The sequence below is a fragment of the Protopterus annectens genome, chromosome 12.part0 (genome assembly GCF_019279795.1).
Source record: "Protopterus annectens isolate FY-2018-M chromosome 12.part0, PAN1.0, whole genome shotgun sequence".
NCBI classification, from domain to species: Eukaryota; Metazoa; Chordata; order Ceratodontiformes; family Protopteridae; genus Protopterus; species Protopterus annectens.
Genome location: NC_056746.1, coordinates 131,995,594 through 132,014,141, shown reverse-complemented (window position 1 = coordinate 132,014,141; position 18,548 = coordinate 131,995,594).

Here is an 18,548-nt window from a genome sequence, read left to right as displayed (position 1 = left end):
CAAACATCAACATTTCACTCAATAAGTGGTTGTCTGTGGCAGTTTGGGCAAGATGTGCATGATGGTCTTTTGCAGGGTGTCACATGAGGTAATGTTACCATTTAAGAGTGTTTAACTCTCTGGTTGAGTTATTTGGCTATGATTCCTTCTGTAGTAAAGTATATAGTGGTGATCAACTGTGAAGTTAGGTCTGATGGGTTCCTTTGCTAGATGAGAGAGGCATTCATTGGAGATGATATCTGATATATTATTGTCTGTAGGGTTTAACAGGTTAATACAAAAAATATCTCCCAAAATGAGTAGGTTGGTCATATCTGTAGTATGATTCCTTATATCTTAAAGAATATTAGGGAATTTATCAAATGGAATTGAAAGGGGGAGGTTGGCTGCTGCAGTCATTAATAAAGGACTCTTAGTCCTGATGCTTCTGTATAACTTATACTGAGTTTCTGTGACCTTGAGGTCAGGTTATATCAAGTAAGGGGGTAAAACCCCTTGCATGGCTGTGAAAGGCTCTGCCCACTTCACCCAGTATTGCAGATTTGATTTGATTTCAATTACTTGATGAAATAGCAGTCAGTGAAGAGTATCTCAGTTTCATATACCATAACTAATATTTTATATGTTATGCCATACTGTCCAGCAATATTCAGTGTAGTTTACTTTTTTTGGTTAACTCGGTATTTCCATTAAGCACATTGCACACCAATTTTGCCCAGATATGCATTTGCTATAAAGTCAGAAATAGAGTATAAAGGGGTCTTGGCAAATTTGTTGTATGAGATCGGGGGCAGGACAGTTGTATACACACAGGCACGCATGCATGCATACACGCTCACACACACGCACGCACGCACACACACACAAATATATATATATATATATATATATATATATATATATATATATATATATATATATATTATTACAAGTCACTAATGGTAAAATGCAGCACCTTTTCAGAATCTGTGTTTTAGAGATAGTGTTTTTGGAAATGAGTTTTAGATTGGCCTTTCCACACCCTGATGTCATTATGAGCCTTTCCACATTCTGATGTCATTATGGGCTCTTGATCTCATCACCACACATTATACTTGTATCCATTGTATTGTGTTAGATCCTGAGTTTTGGAATTTGAAATGACGATCAGCAAAAAGGGTTGGGGAGATTATTAATAATGATAATTAATAATAACAATAATAATAATAATAATAATAATTAGCTGACTTTTTTCTTCATTTTATTTGATGCTTCTTTCCTTTACAATTGACATCACTAGACATAGTAATTAGGTTGGTTGGAACGTTTCATGAAGAGGATGGATCTGAATGTGGGCCATAAAGCATTGCATTTAAGAGATCATGCACATTTCTGTGATTGGAATTTTTTTTTTGGAACAACCTCAGATTTTTATTGAAGACATGTGCAAGAAGACCTTACTAGACTGCCTACACAATGGCTGCTATATATTTAAAGGAGTACATGCTTTTTGTCACATAGTGCTCTGAAAATAAATGATTGGAGCCCATCTCAGTGAATTTCACAATTGCGCACTAACATGAATCTTGTGGCAGTGCCCATTTGTTCTTACCTTGTGAATGTGATAGCGAGAAAATGAATGAAATGTGATCAAGGTGTTGGAGCCACTTCAACATCAAAACCACCCCAGCTTAAAGTACTGTACATTCCAAATAAAGGGCAATTTTTAATTGATGCTTTTACTGTGCTTGTCACTGGTATTGGGTGTATGTGGTTTCCATTGTCATACATAGTGGGAATAAATAAGAGGCTGGGATATTTTCAAGGTAGCTTGCTCTTTTTCATTGTCTCTAACTGGGTCACCCATGGAAATTCCACCCAGAATGAATACATGGTATAACCAGCATGTCCTCTGAGGACCACCTAAAAGCCTTACTCTTATACTCCTTAACCTACAGGTGGCTGAGAGGTGACCTTTGTCCTACAAATCATCCTTTGATACAGCTTTGTTGGGTCTGCTGCACATCTGCAAAACAAATAGCATCAGAAATATTCAGTTCAGGGATGTAAACCTCTTCTGCGACATAAATAAGACATGCTGGAGTGTCAAGTATGCATCTCAGAGACTGCCACTTTTCTGGAACAGGTTTCCCATCTAAGTGAAGGAAGTTCTTTCTTGCACCGATTCAAGTATAACTTGGATCAATGGATGGGAAATCATAAATTTACTCCGCATTTGGCTCCTATGTGTCTATAAAAGAGAGGTACTTTGTAAATGCTCAATCACTCATATGCAAGTTTTACATACCCCTACAAAAACCTATGAGATCAATACCTGGTTAAAACTTTTGGGAAGTATAGCTAGGTTGAAAAAGGCCCACTAGGTTGGTTAGCCTAGCAATTTTTTATGATCCTATGATCCTAGAATCCTGAACTGTTTTAGGGATTCACAAAGCTGATCACTATGTAGGTTGAGTGTTCAAAGTGCAAGACTGGTGTTTAATTAAGACTTTTTGCAGCTCTGTACTTCAGTTGAGTTAAACTAATATAATGCTGACACATAAGAGTGATTCATCAAGAGGACTCTTGACACTCATTGATTAAGGGAGATGTTTCAGTCTAATAATAACATATAAGAGTGCTTCAGAGACAAGGAGAGTTTTTAGTGCTTAGTATGTAGGTGATTTACACTCATAGAAAGCTAATATACAGCAGTGATTCAGAAGGCTCCCTATTGAAATGTACCCACCCCCCTGCGTAAATATATGACTTAATTGGTTACTATGATAACATATGCTTTTAATTGTTTAATGAGTTGTATTTGTGTTTATACTGAGTGATGTTCTAGTTTTGATAACAGTCTGAGGAAGCAGGGTGAATCCATGTGAAAGTGCTTACTGATTTTTAAATAAATGAGTTTTATTTATGTTGTCAGTTCTGAGCTGTTTTGCTGCCTTCATTTCTGTTTTCTTTTATTTTGACATGTGCTTTATGGAGGTAACTTCATCTTCGGTGGTGAAGCTGTGTTCTTGTGTTATACTGATTGTAATGTTCACATAAATGAAACATATGAATACAGAGATAAGAAGAGGGGAGATGAAACAGCAAGAGCGACTACAATAGTTGAGTTACTAAGCAAGGAAAGTATCCTGAGGATAAATAGCACAGAAATCAAATATATGTATACAGAAATATGTAAGAGGGGAGGGTAAATGTTCAAATTGTAATAAGATAATTGATTTAAAGTTGCTTATGTCACTGAAACAATTTTGTAATAATAAAATTGTGTAATACTTATTTCATAATAATTAATGGTGGTCACACTTCCCAAACAAATATAAGTAAATAAAAGCAGACATGATATTATAGGATGTGATAGTTACACAAACTTTGTAACAGAGGAGATTACATGATATATGAATGCCATTAACATGCTGAGCTGAGATGATAGCAAAAACAGTACATACATTATGAGATGTCTGTACAGCATACATTTCGTCAATACAAGATGTTGGAAAACATGAATGGCTCAGAAGCCACAATTTCCTTTTACAAGAATCTAACCCCATACCATCAATGTTAACATTGAGCTGTGTATTAACTGCATACACCACAGAAACAGGCATAACACATTCAGGAAGAGGATTACTCTTGAAGGGTTATGCATCCTATAGGTAGGTGTGTGTGTGGTGTTACAAATGTGGGAGCAGTGTGTGACATACATAATACCCTTGTGTAAGGCACTGCTGCCTGACACAGCTATTGTGCAGACAGATAAGAATAGATGCAAACACCACAGTATGATGCAATGTATTCTACAGAGCTGTGTATTGTTGGTATCTGTCACAGGAAGCAGCAATGGATATTGTTGCAAACAACTGAAATTAATGTGTGAATTAAGACAGGATCCCTGATAATGAGTGTCATATCAGCATGTCAGTCTGGTGGCAATCAAATGAGTATGCACATGTGTACACAATCACAATCAGTCCTATAGCAATGTTCTGTGATCAGGAAGGGTCTCTTTGTTTGTACATATGCCACCCAAGAACTGGAATATACTCATGTATGCTACAGTACTCAATGCATGTGCCGCACTAGCACTCTTACCATGGGTTTGGTAGAACAAATGTTTACTGCCCTGAACTCCAAAGCTACATTCACATGCATTCATGCAACATATCAAGGAATAATACTAATGTGATTTAATGGCTACTGTGTGACATCAGTCCCTTCACACAAAATGATTCCTTATGCTAGAATTGAATATCTAGCTGTACAACTCCTCCAATTAACAATATGGCTATGAATAACATATGCCACAGGGGAACTGTTATCACAGCTGTTGAGCTCCACCAACATGTAGTCATTCAGTCAGCTGTTCTTTATATGCCCATAATTTTTATCTGCTAATATGGATTGGGAGGCCTCTGTCACTCTATATGTACACAGAACGGGATGTCATCCCTGCAGAGCAGTTGAGGATTGAAAGGCTTAGAGTCACTCAGTGCTGGTTTGGAAGACTTGCCTAAGTAATGAGAAAATCAACACAATTGTCAATGAATTTGCCACGGTATAAGTGCATTGACAATTGTTACAAATTGCATTCTGACACCCTTTCTAAAAAAGAAAAGAGTTATCTGGATTTGAATCCTGGATTACCCGTGTTCGGTTTCTAAAGTCACTGCACTTACACCTTGTACAACAGAAACTGTTCCACAGTAGTAGGATGTTCTCCACTCAGTACTGTCCATAGTGCTGATGTCCACACATTGCCGCCAAGCCAGTTTGAGCTACAGAAGACTGCCCAAATAAAAATGCTTTCCTTAGGCAGGTAAGCTTCATTGTGTGCCCCTCAGCAGCAAGCATGTGCAGAAGGCAAGAAACAGGAAAAAAACAGCGTATTAAAGTTTTGACGAAAGCAAATCAAAAATCTGGAGTAATACTTTCCCCATTCCCTTCACATGGAATGGATCTGAACCTCAGAGTAACTCTGTTATTGGTCCAAAGTCATTGTGTTTACAGCTTGGCCCATGCACATCACTCAGTACAAAAACTACACAGCAGTGACACAATTGTTTGTGCTAATCGAGAATATAAAAATGAAATTGTTCACGTTTTCCTTCACCTGTGAGTCCAGTTTGTGCTCTCCTAAACAGCATGGAAATTACAAAGGCAAATAAAAATAAAACAATTTACATTCCACACCACAACATGAGGACAACTGTGACTTGTATTTCCATTCATCAACAATTATACCATTAAAAAGACACATGCTGCATTTTAACATTTGCTGCAAATATTACAAGCAGCTTGTGGCTTTAAACACTGCATTCTGTTTGCTGTTTCTTTAAATTCATTTAATTTACACAATGTTTTGCAATGATACTTAGTGGAGATAGGGTTGCTACCCATCCATTTTTCTCCGGACTATCCAAAAATCAAATTGATTCTCCGGTAATCTGGAAAATACTGTACAAACTCCGGTATTCTGGTTCTAAAAAGGAAATAGACTATTGGAATTTATTAAATTAGCTGATTTGCTATGCTTTTTTTAGAGAAAAGCATAGTAAATTGGGTGAAAGCAGGCATCAGGAACAGAAAAAATAGGACATTCTCGGCAGCTGATGTCATAGTGACACCTCAAAATGGTCGGGATGTGGGCAGGAGAGGGGCAGGAATGGGTGAGCTTATGGGTGATGTGAGTGGGTGTGGTCTTAGTCCAGTTTTAGCCACAACAAAAGGTGGCAACCCTAAGTGGAGCTGTAGAATTACTTCTCTTACTGCTGTTCATAGTGCTATATTACAAAGCACACGTGCACCACTCTAAAATGCATTAATGATGACATTCCATATTCAATTTCTCAGTTTGTACTTTGGGCATTGGACTCTTGTTCACTGCCATGAAAAGCTGCTAGTCCAAAGTGCACATTGACTAACCTTGCACAAATGATGAACAGTAAAAGAAAAAAAATGTCAGTAGTAACAAAAATCAGAGAATAATAATGAAAAAGCAGGATCGTGATGGTTCCTAAATCTTTGTGTGCTACATCCTGATAATATGCTCAGGAAATAGGTATTAACTATCTCAAACAGCATGCTATCTGGATTTGAACCCTCCATTCCGTGCAAAAACAACACACATTCATCTGTCTTTCTTAGCCTCTTTGCCACCATCACAGGCTTAGAGTAGTAATCAGAAAATGTACATACCATACAGATCTGACTTAGAAGACCATCAAAGTACAGGTTCAACAAAAGAAAGATCAGAAAACATTCCTTTCTTATTTACTTGAACATGTCTAGATGAATGTGATACTGACAAATAATTTAGGCTAATAATAACCGACAATGTATTAATGTAAGGATCCCAACACTGCCAGCTACTTTTTCTCTTTATTTTCTGAGCATCTTCCTCTCCTCTCCTCTCGAATTAACTACCAGATGTGCAATGTCATGGGCATTTCTTTGCATCTTTGCTTTAATGTGTAATATAGCTGATTAGCATTTCAGAAAGATTTTTAAGCAGAGGATGGAGAGTATGCCATTAGTGCAAGAAAATTAATGTTGTTAAGGTTGCTCTCCTAGCTCTTTAAGGTGCTTTCACTTTTTTAAGTCTATTCTGCATGATACAAACACACCAGAGAAATGAGCCTCTTCATTATTGCTTCCAGAGTAATCAACACTCGCAAGCCAATAGCAGCTAACAATTGTCATTGCTCCTTCCTGCATTCAAAGGGCATGTGCATGCAATCGTGTAGCTACTTATATGATGTTTACCTCCCCTACACTAAGTGATCTTTTCGTATTCACGAATGCTAATAATTTCAAACCTCATTTGTTCTTTTTTTCTTACTCACACATACACACTCACATTTTTGGTGTCAGCCTTGGCCTACTGCCCTCTCCATACAAATGGTGATGACTGTGGCCAGCCCTTTTCTCATCTGGGTTTGACTTAGGGTTGTACATATATCTGATGCACAGAGTTGTATAGCTAAGAGAATCTTTCTCAAAATGTTGATTTTAGACATATTTATTACATGAGGATTTCAGATGTTTTTGTACCTACTCATTTTAGAATGATTTTTCAGTTAGTATTGTAAGTCATCCATTCAAACTACTGATATTGCATTCTTAAGTATTGCTTTACCTGTGAAACTGTTGCTGTAATTGTCCTGTTGACGGGTTTGTGTGCAGTGAGTAAATGACAGACCTGATGTCAGGTATTGTGTAGAATGCATAGCTGTATATTGCAGATATGATTCCTGTGAGGTAAGAATGCCAATGGTGGACACCTCACACAGGTTCTGAATGAGTACATTTACAACTAACAGCACGTTTATAACATTTATATTTATCTTCTTACACATTTGCCCATACACTACAGGTTCCACACTTACCTTGACATTACTGCAGTTATGAATCATGTGCTTTGGGGCTGTCTCTTATCTGATGCTATCCATACACAGCCATTACATGGGGAAGTAAAGTCTGTGGACATCGGATGGCATTAATTTTAATATTTGCATGTGCTCAGGTTGTTATATATATTCTTTAACTGGTGAGTGTGTGTGTGGGTGTGCTATCCTTTGCCTTTTAGCCAGGATGAAGGCACTTTGTGCAAACCTACGTCTGCAGGCTCCCTCTGCATCTGAAGGTTCTCCCTCAGAATCCTCTTCTATGCATGCTGGGGGTGCTGGCCTGCCTATTGTCCAGGTATGTGTAGTCCTGGCTCTTGCTGTCCCTGTTACAGCTGTTTACTCAAGATGACATTGTGCAACATGGCACAAACTGTGAGAATTTCTGCTCAAGTGCCTCAGTCATACTGCAGGGCACACCTTGATGTGCCTTGATAGCAGAACCATGATTTCAGTATGCCAAACATATGCTCTGTGATGTTTCTAGTTTGAGTGTGGGCATCACTGTATCCTTCTTCTGTGGGTGTGTGTGTATTTCTGATGAGCATAGTTCCAGTGCACAACTTGCATCACACAGTAGATGGCTTTGCAGAACATCACCCCTAGTAAACCTAGTGTAAAGCTGCGAGGTGTGCCATATGTGTGAGTCATGGTAACTGCCTGGGTTACCTGCACACACACTGAGGAGGATCCCTCAAGCATTACTGACAACCAGGCAGCTGATTGAGTGGAACCCCTTCCTGTTGATGTTTGTCCTTACCTGTTCACCAGTTGGGTTTTTTATTTCTATGTGAGTGCAGTCTGTGGCCCCAACAATTTCAGGGAATTGTGCTACAACATAAAATTGCTGCATTATTCCGGATCCCACCTCTGGTGTGTGTGAAAAATAGATGTACCCACCCTTGCATATTCAAGCATAGCATTAAGACAATGGTTGAATATTCTGGAGGCTGAAGCATGTGACACCCCTAGTATATCCCCTCCGGGTCTCTAGAATGTATGAGTAGCTGATATCCTTAATGCTACACATAGCTTCATTTCTACTGGTATATGTTCTCCTCAATTTCCCCCAAGTCTGAGGCATGGAAGGTAGAGGTTGCAGAGTCCCTGTAGTGTTTCCCTATCAACCCTGCATCACACTAATATTTCAATATCATGCAATCCATGATATGTTAAAAGGGGTCTGAACACCTTTCATCTCCTTGGTCGAGGTCAGTTAGCAGCATCAGCAGCATAGATTTCAGCCTGTTGCACATACACAAGCAACAGAACAGTAGCAGCCCCTAACATTGTCTTTTTTTCTGTGTGATGATAGCTGTATTCCAGTAGGTTTTGGAGTTCATGACAGAGAGCTTCACCAAGTCTACACATTTACTTTATAGCTTTCTGAATGGCTCCACCATCTCGAATTGGTTAGGGTGGCCTAATGGTTAAGGTGTTTACCTTACAAACACACAATACAGGGTTTGAGTCTCACAAGGGATAATTGGCTAGGCTTACAATGACTTGCAAGGGCAGTTAGCCTAGTACTACCCTATGAACCTATGAACCTAATTAGCATTCAGCTATTTTTGCTTTCATTAGCATATTCAGCTGTTTAACTTTGTTTGGCGGCTCTACACAATATGTAGAGACATTTAATGAGTACACAATTATGCAATATCATGTAGCAGTGTGGAGGTTAGCCGTTCACAAATCCAGCCTATCTGTAAAACATATAAAAAATAAATTCACAAAGTATTATATACAGAAAGTCTGTTATGACATACAATGCAAAAATGTTTTATCTAAATTTTCTAAGTAACTGATGATTTAAGCTCAGCAAGATGAGGGAATTTGGTAAGGAGTTAACCAGATGGTGCAAACTAACTGCATTCTTTAAAGTATATATACTTTAACTTTTACTTGAAGATTGATAAATTGCGTTATTGTTTTTTTTTTATAACCAGAAAGGAGTTCCATGAAGTTGGTGTCATCCTAAAAATAGATTGATAAGACAAAAGCTTGTCCTTGTGAGTTGAATGTGTTCATGGTTTCTGAGAAATTAAGAGGAGTCTCAAACCCCGAGTGTATTCATTGGGTGGGTGGACAAAAGAGTTCATTTAGTAATTTGCATTAATGTGCTGAGGAGAAATTTGACCTGCTGGATTGTAAGACATGGTATTTATTGCTTTTGGATTACTTATTCAATCTATTATATTTTCAATGGCTTGTATAACTGATGTGCTGTGGGCTGAAAATAGGATAATTATAGACAGGATATATTCTAACTTCTGTATTAAGTAAATTAAAAGCATTTCTGGGGTGGTGTGAAGGGAAAAGCAGCTCAGGGTGAGAGGTGTTGGGGGAATCATTGTGAAAACTGAGAATATCTTTCTTTTTCTTAATTCTTTCCCTTCTGACATCAACTTGAGGGCTGTACAGAGTGAAGTGGTACTCTATGGAGGAGTGCTACATTGGAGGAGATAACTTTCTATTTTGAGAGACAGCAGATTGAGGAGCAGCACCAGATGCAAGATGAAGCAGGTATAGCTCTGAAGTAGATAAGACACCAAGTAAGAAACTCTTAGCTAATTTAGAATGTATGGATTGTTGTTTGGTGTGCAAATGATGATGAATCTGATATCTGGAATGTCTCATTGTTGGTCATCTATAAAAATGGCGACTAGAAGCTCTTCAAGTACAGAGTCTTGTGGGATTTCTTAGGTAATGGTATCAAAAGCATTGCACATATTGTGGTTTGTAATCAGGAAGGTCCTCAAAACCAAGGAAACACCAAAGTGTAAAAATCCACAGAAATCCACAGAGGCAGTGAAAAGAAATTAGTACTGATAAATGTTTGAAATCTACTTACACTATTTCTTGTAATCCGATTAATTTTCTTGACACAACCATTATAAAGTCTGATACTGGCTTTTTCTCTACAATTTACAGAAAGCAGTCTTTTATTAATGGTTATTTACATTTTCATAGTTGTCAGTCTTTTATACAAAATAAAAGCCTCATTAAGGTCCCTCTTATTAGATTAGCTAGGATGATATCTGACAGGGATATCCTGAGCCATGAAGTAGAATATTTTTCTTGACATGTTTAAGAATACTCTGTAAAATTACTTGAACAGCTATGATCACAAGTACTTTCTGAATGGGACCATTGATATAAACCTTTATTAGGTTGTGATTTAAATTTGTCACAAACTAGTGAGAATTCTAGTGTCAATGATAGCAAGGGAGTGACTAACAATTTAACATTTGAGATAGCTATGATTATTCAGTACAGTAAATGGGTTAGTCAAGTCAAATCTGTTATTATCAATAATTTGAATATTTTAAAATTAAATCTCAGCATTTTTAAAATCTTTGGTGAATGGCCGATATTTACATATAAGACAGCCAATAACCTAAAAAAAAGTATTTATGAAATGCAGAAGTTGGATATACTACTGAATTAGTGCAGAGGTTGATTAGATGTGTTTTTTGCCAACAGTGTAAATATATGATAAATAACAATGTCACAACTATTATGTCTACTTTTGGTGGGAAAGAGAAAGATGTTATCAAAAAAATTTTAATTGTAGTACAAAACCGTAGTATATCTGGTGAGGTATATATCTTGTCCAGTGTTTTACATGGGTAAAACTGATCATGCATTAAGGAAAATGATTTATGAACAGTGTTATGACATACACTCCAAAAACACAAACAATGCTTGGCATAAACATTGTACAGAATGGGATACTTTTCAGGCATTTCATAGGATCATAGGATCATAGGAAGTAACTAGGCTATTGGCCCTCAGGCCTTTATAAGCCTAGCCAAGAGTTTAGCCCATGTTTAGACACTCAACACCTGATGCCCCAATTTGATATTATTGATAGAGTTGTAAACATCCCCCGGGGTGGTGCTTGGGAGACTACATTGGAATTTAAGGAAGCAGTATGGCAGTTTAACTTCAATGCCACTTTTTTTTCCTGGAGTATATGAAACTATTTCTGTTTTACCTATTCTTAAATTGAGGGCAGATAAATTGTGAATTTTACATATATTTTTATTATATACATGTTTTTAGTATTAAAAATGAACTCCATCCACTGGATTTACTAATCTTCTGTGCAGGACTAGCTTAGTCCTACATGGAAGTGGCCGTTTAGGAGCAGGATGGCAGCGCACCATGCATATTAATGAAGGCATACTGCCTGAGCTCCAAATCCTACATGGAGCATGTAAAAGTACAGGGGGCATGTCTGAGAGCAGACCTTTCAGAATATACATGCCCCCGCAATGAAGAACAGCAGAAAGGCCAAAAGAATGAGCGAGACTGCTCATAGGTGTCCGCATACCCCCAGCAACATCCCCCAAATGCACAACAGCAATAGTAAATACAAAGAAAATAAACATACCATTTATTCTTTTATGAATCCGATTAAAGCTAGCCGTAGGTGCACAAGTTTGCCCATTGGTTAGCTACAGTTAATGCAACTTAAATGGCTGAAGAGGATAACAAGAAAGATATATGCAAATGAAACAGTATAGCAATAGTGTAGTGGGCAGAGCATTCGCCTTATGAGCAGGTATTCCCGGTTAGAGTCCCACTGTAGCACATTCCATTTTCCATGTCAAATCACGTTATGACCAATATTTTAGTTGCATAACCTACTAAATAACATATATTTGTGAACTGGAGTATTGCATTAAATGCAGATGTGAAGTGCAGTGTCATAATGTTGCAAAGTCCACAGATAATCACATGTACCCCATACAGTATATGTACACAGGAATCATGGATACAAATGGAAGGTAAAATGTGCAATACATGATAACCCCATACAGCTTCCAAATCCCCACCTTCCCAAGAAACATTAGACATTACTGTCTAAATCAGTGTAGTTGTAAGCGGGAGTAAGCACTAGTAAGCAAGTGTAAGCACTATTAAGCAGTAGTAAGCATATGTAAACATTAGTAAGTGGGCTTAAGCCCTTTTGCACAGGGGTAACCAATGCACACACAGGTTAAACAATACTGAAGTTAACTTTCTGTAAGTATCATTAACGGAGGTTAGCAGTGCTTACCCTCACGCAAACCCACGCAAACCCACTTACAAGTGCTTAAAAGTGCCTTAATAACTCTGTATCCAACAGCCACTGTTCTGCCCAGCAAAAAATAAACAGCCTTACAGGTCTTGAGGCCAGGACCCTATACACTATAGTCACAGTAGTTAACCACCAAGCCATCACAGCAGTACATAAGAATGAGGTATCACCAAACAAATGCTCACTATAGTAAAATCAAACTGAACATGTGAAAGGAATCAGTATACAGTCAAATGTTCTATTGCCCACAACATAACAGAAATATGTGAACTGGAGTACTGAAGTACACTCAAATGTGAGGTGTAAATGTAATAGAGTGTTGAAGTCACCTACTAAACACAAGGACCCCATACAGTGTACGTACACATGAATCATGGATACCAGACATATATATAAGATGCAATGAATAATAAATCAATGCCAAAAAGCAAATATAAAGAAAAGTCAAATTAAAGCAACACTAAGCATCGCACAGGCTAGCTTAGGAGGTGTAAGCAATGTTTAGGCCAGCTAACTCAATGTGCCCAGTGGTATACCCCTTTAAACAATGTCAACCTTAGGTAAGCAGGTTTGCCCATAACTTAGCCTTTTCAAAACTGGCCAATCATGGCAAAGTGCAGGAATTCGACCCTACATAAACCCAACAGGCGGGAATACATCTCAAAACTGGTTGTAGCTTCCCCTTGCTGGCACCATGGCAGAAAGGGGAGAGGGAGTGCATTTTTGGGTGCAGTGCTGGGGCATCCAGTAGTCCAGAGTCATGGCAGGACTCCTTGTCAAAGACCATGAGCAGAGACTGCTGCTGGGCTAGTATCAGGGTTCCCAATATAAGGCAGAAGCCTGGGACTGTCTCGCTGGTGACCTCACCAGTGCAACTGGCATACCCCAAACTGGTGAGCAAGTCAGACATCATTATGCCAACCTGAAGCAGCATAAGGGGGACCTCTTGGAGCAATGGATCCAAGAGGCTAGGATGGCAGGGGCTGTCCCAGCTGTGTGTAAATATAATTCCACTACATGTGCAATAATTGCCAGCTCATGTATAAATATGTATAGGTATGGCTAAATATTCCTCTTATGTCCTTCACAGTAGCAAGTGAGTGGGCCGCGAACAAGGAAGTCCATGGCTGTTGCCTGGAGAGGTTGCAACATAAGGCAGGTCAGTAATACTCTTGCATGTACGGTCATAGGAAATAAATCTAAAAGCATTAGTAAGGTAATTGCTAGTATAAAACCTGTATTGTGTAAGGCAGGTACAGCATACACAGGGGAATATGGCAGGGAGAGTCTCGTATAGTTTGTATGTAAATAAAAGCATAATAGCCTGACAGTAAAGGTCTAACTACTGGACTGTATGTGTATACTCTGGTATCATATGTTAGTGTAGATTTGTAATCACTTAATAGTACTGTTGTATTCAGCAGTGTTACCCACACTGTGCAACATAAATAAAATGTGTAGGAATGGCTGTATATGACTGGTGAAATCCCCAGAAGTTATTTAGTACAACTGAGAGACACACAGACAGAAAACATTGAAAAGGCTGACAACAAAATCCAAATAGCACATGCAACTGAGATGTGAACTGTTGTATTTTTAGCACACACAGCCATGGTTTGAATCCTGGCAGTGGTAGTAGTCTGCATACAGAATCATACCCCACAACTGTACAGATATGTCCAGAATGTCCAGTAAAGTGGCCCATATCTGCTGCCTGTCATCCTGTCCCCCTGGGAAATCAGTGGGATGATCCCAGACATATAGGCAGCAAACAGGAAATACAACTGATTAACACACATCTATGAGAACAAAGCTGGCACACTAGCAACTCCCCAAAATCTTATGAGAGTAATAAGCCATGTATGTCCCATTTACACCCCCATGTTGTCAAGCTGTGATCAGTGTGTGTACAGTAACAGAGTGAAATGTATGTGCATTATAGTAATGTGGAATCTGGTACTGTGTGTGGCAACATTCAGGTAGTGCTAACAAACATTGCTCCCACAGGTCTGTCAGATGCGAACACTGTGCCCAGAAATAAAAGAATGATACCCTGTATTGGTACTGTTTACTTTGGAAATGTATGGCATTGTGACTGATGCAGTTGCTCCGAATAATACAGTATTACTCATCACTGTCACCCACACTGTCCTACAAAATATAACTGTCTAGGAAATCCTGTATAAGAGTGTTGTAATACAAGGTCAGAATGTAAAACCACAGGAGAATTCTAAGACAGAAAGCAGAAAGGAGATATACAGCAATATCTATATAGCACACACAACTGTAATGGACAGTGTTTTAGTTTTAGCAGACATGGCCATGGTCTGAATCCTGGGAGTGGAAGTAGGCTGCATACATAATCATACCCCACAACTTTACAGATAAGACCAGAATGTCCAGTATATTGGCCCATATCTGCTGCCTGTCACTCTGTACCCCTGGGAAGCCAGTGGGATGATCCCAGATGTTTAGGCAGCAAACAGGGAATACAACTGATTGGCACACATCTATGAGATCAAATCTGTCACTCTAGCAACTCCCGAAACTGTTATGAGAGTAATAAGCCAAGTATGTCCTATCTACACCCCCATGTTGTCAAGCTATGACCAGAGTGTCTACAGTAACAGAGTGAGATGTGTGTGCATAATACTAATGTGTAGTCTGGTACTTTGTGTGGCAACATTTAAGCAGTGCTAACAAACATTGCTCCCACAGGTATGTCGGATACGAACACTGTGCTGAGAAAAAAAAAGCTTGATACCCTGTACTGGTACTGTTTACTCTGGTATTGTATGGAATTGTGAGTGTTGCAGTTGCTCTGAATAATAAGGTATCATTGAGCACTGTCACCCACACTGTGCTGCATAATATAACTGTGTAGGAAAGCCTGTATAAGAGTGTTGTAACTCAATAAAGGTTGAAGAGGGCAATAGTCTAGATATGTCTCGGTTCATCTGCATGTGGTCAGGACATGGCCAGAGTCTGTCCAGAAAGAGATAGACAGGTACATGCACAACATCAACCTGGAATCTGGGAGTATGTGTAGAAACAGTTAGAGTTAACAAACATTTCCTCCACAGGTATACCAGATGAGAGGTGTATACTGTAGGTAAAACCAGTTCATGTATAAAGATGATGACAGCCATATCACTGTCCAAACTAAGGCAATAGGGTAGTGTAGTAATACTTGCAAGGTACAGATAACAGTACTGACTAGGAAAGTAATGCGAACTACTGGAATATACTAGTTGTTAATTGACATCTTTCTCTCCCCCCACCATATCACCAACAATAAACTAAATGCCCACCTCAACCAGTATGTGATGACTTCACTGTTCTGCTGGGACATATATCCTATTGGTTGATTATTTAAATTTGTTTCCCTGCATGTGTTATGTTGAATTACTCACTATTGGTGGCATGGTGCCATAAATGTAGCAGCATGCTGTTGTTATTACCACTGTGGTCCCATATATGCATGTGTTCCATTTGCTTTGCAACTGTTCCGTATCTGGTGTCTGGGTTAATGGGAATATCTATGCATGCTGTTATACCTAACCCTGGAATGTGTTAACTATTACTAACCCACACATGTTGACACATCACAAACACCATAGCACATGTGGGAATGCGGGTCTCAGTGGACCCACCTGTCCCACCACAGCTGGCCGTGGCAGCGGGCACCAGTACATCTGGGGCCCAACCTGGGAACCTCCTCGTCTATTGGTCCTGCACCACCTTCGGGTGGAACTGCCTCAGGGGATGGGGCTCAGCCCCCAGGACCGGGTGCAGACAGGAAGCTGTCACCCATCACCAGGTCTGGGTCATGGTGCGTAGTGAGCTCGATCAGCAATTTGGAGATCTTCTATGCCAGTTCGAGGGCCACGTGTTGCGACTAGAGGGTTGGCCTGTCTCTCTGACTCAGCCCCCAACACAGCCACCTTTCGGGGCCATGAAGGTGCAGTGGTGACTGCAAATGGGTGGGAATCTCAGTCCCACTGTTTCCACTAGGGGGCTCATGGGCTTCTGATTTCCAAACACCTCTCCTCATCATAGGTTCATAGGTTCATAGGTTTATACTAGGCTATCTGCCCTAAGGCATTTATAAGCCTAGCCCAAAGTTTTGTGGCTTACGCCACCCCTTATGTTAAAAAATATTGTGCCCATTAGTTTGTTGTGCCTCTGTCCAGCAGTGACACAGAGATGATTCCCGGGGTAAACCTATGATCTCCCATCCACCGGTCAAGATTTCTCTTGAACAGAGCCAGCGAGGTGCTCTGCCTCACATGGACCGGGATTTTATTCCACAGCATAGGGAGTCTCTGAGTGACAAATCTATCCCTCCAGCATGTCTTATTTATATCCGTGCTAAGGTTTAAGTCGCTTGCTCTAGTGGATCTGGTAGATTTGGATTTTTGAGGTGGAGCATGTCCATTAATTCCGGGTTGGACATGGCCTTGTATGTCAGGCACAGGTCACCTCTGAGCAGACGGTATGCGACTGAATAGGGCTGGAGTTTCTTCAGTCTGGCAGCATATGACAGATTTTGGAATCCCTTTATCCTTTTGGTGAGGAACTTTTGGGGTCTCTCCAATTGCTGCAGGTGTCGGGTGAGATACATCCCGAATGGGGCATTGTACTCGATCATTGGTCTGATAAGTGAAGAGTACAGGGGAACAATGACCTCACTTGATCTGGATGTGAATCCCTTCATGATCAGGTGGGCAATGCAGAAGGTCTTTCTAACCACTTTAGCAATGTGAGTGTCAAAAGAAAGGCCACTGTCAACCTGGGTCCCCAGGTCCCTGATAACTTCTTCTGTGCTTAGTGGATTGCCACCTATATGGTAGCTTGGGGTTACCTTGTTTTTCCCGAAGGGTATGACTATACATTTTTTGGCATTTAACTTCAAGCCATGGCTCTGGCACCAGCTATCAGTTTCCGTGAGACCCCTCTGAAGGATATCTGTGTCCGATGTACTTTCCACTATGGCCAGTTTGCAGTCATCTGCAAACTTTGTCAGCCATAGTACTCCTATGTTTGCCTGTACTTCTGAGAAGTAGATGCCGAACAACAGGGGGCCAAGGACTGAGCCCTGTGGGACACCACTTGTGACCGGCTTGGAGTCTGACATGGTGCCAGCAACTCTGACCCTGTGGGTTCTGTCCTTTAGCCAGTTTGCAACCCATCTTGTGACATATGGGTTTACATTTAAGCTGGTAAGTTTCTCTATAATACCTGAGTGGGGTATTGTGTCGAAAGCTTTTGCAAGGTCAAGGTAGGCTGTATGGACTGCCTTTCCCTCATCGATGGCCTTGTTGACTGGTTCGAAGAAGTCAACCAAGTTCAAAAGGCATGATCTGCCCTTGACAAAGCCAAACTGTGTCGGGTCCAATGTCTGCAAGTCCCCTATGTCTTTGTTTATGAGTTCCATTATGATCCTCTCCATAGCTTTGCAGACCAGGCTTGTTAAGCTTATGGGGTGGTAATTACCAGGGTCCGTAGAGGCACCGCCTTTGTGGAGTGGGACCACAGTTGCCGTACACCACTCCTTGGGCACATATCCTGTGGTAAGGCTAAGATTAAACAGCTGCCTTATGTGTGGGTTTAGTTCCTCATTGAGTTCGTGTAGCACACAGCCGGGGACACCATCCGGTCTCATTGATGCTGTGTTTTTAGCTTTAGAGAGAGCAGCTTTTACCTGTGCATTTGAGATGTCTGGGAGGCTATTCTCCGCTGGGATAGTTATCTCTCCTTTTAGGGGGGAGAGGGGGGTGAAGTTTGCACTGAACTTGTCCGCCATTATCTTGGCAATGTCTGTGGGTTCAGTGATTTTTGTATCATTTTGGACTAATTCTGAGCATATCTGGGAGATTCCACCCAGGTTTCTAACATAGCTGAAGAAGGTATTTACCCCCCACATGTGTCATATACTGCCCCTGTATGCATCTTGTTTGTCTTGTCTGTTAACCTACACAACCTACCTCCCTAAATATACCTACTATCCCTCCCCAACATCCCACTCTCACCTGAAAAAAAAGGGCAATCTGTTGCCA